This window comes from Bison bison, unplaced genomic scaffold, assembly GCF_000754665.1.
Source record: "Bison bison bison isolate TAMUID 2011002044 unplaced genomic scaffold, Bison_UMD1.0 scf7180017864365, whole genome shotgun sequence".
NCBI classification, from domain to species: domain Eukaryota; kingdom Metazoa; phylum Chordata; class Mammalia; order Artiodactyla; family Bovidae; genus Bison; species Bison bison.
This window is the reverse complement of record NW_011494937.1, coordinates 1,344,678-1,344,950: the sequence shown is the minus strand read 5'-3', so window position 1 is coordinate 1,344,950 and position 273 is coordinate 1,344,678. Positions and strand designations below refer to the sequence as shown.

The 273-nt window shown below is 64.8% G+C and overlaps 1 protein-coding gene across 1 annotated transcript in view; it reads right to left on the bottom strand.

Moving 5' to 3' along the window:
* RFX1 (regulatory factor X, 1 (influences HLA class II expression)) overlaps positions 1-273 on the bottom strand; it is a 25,384-nt gene that overhangs the window by 12,365 nt on the left and 12,746 nt on the right. The gene's annotated exons all lie outside the window — the stretch shown is intronic.

Here is a 273-nt window from a genome sequence, read left to right as displayed (position 1 = left end):
GGCTGCTGACACTAGGCAGCAACCCGACCAGAAGACCCCACCCGGTGTCAGGGAAGGGGCAATCCAGAGCTCTCTCTTAGCAAAGCCTGGACCCTGAACTGCCCGGTGCTGGCAAAGAGGAAGGCTTGAGGCCCATGGTTGGAATAGGGAGTCCAGGGTGGGGCTGGGTTTCTCAAAGTTCCAGCTACCACCCTCCACCCAGACCCCCCCAGGGGGGCTGCATTCCCTCCCTGCGGCCTGAGGGGCCTGCACCTTCCCCGCCCCCGCTCCCCA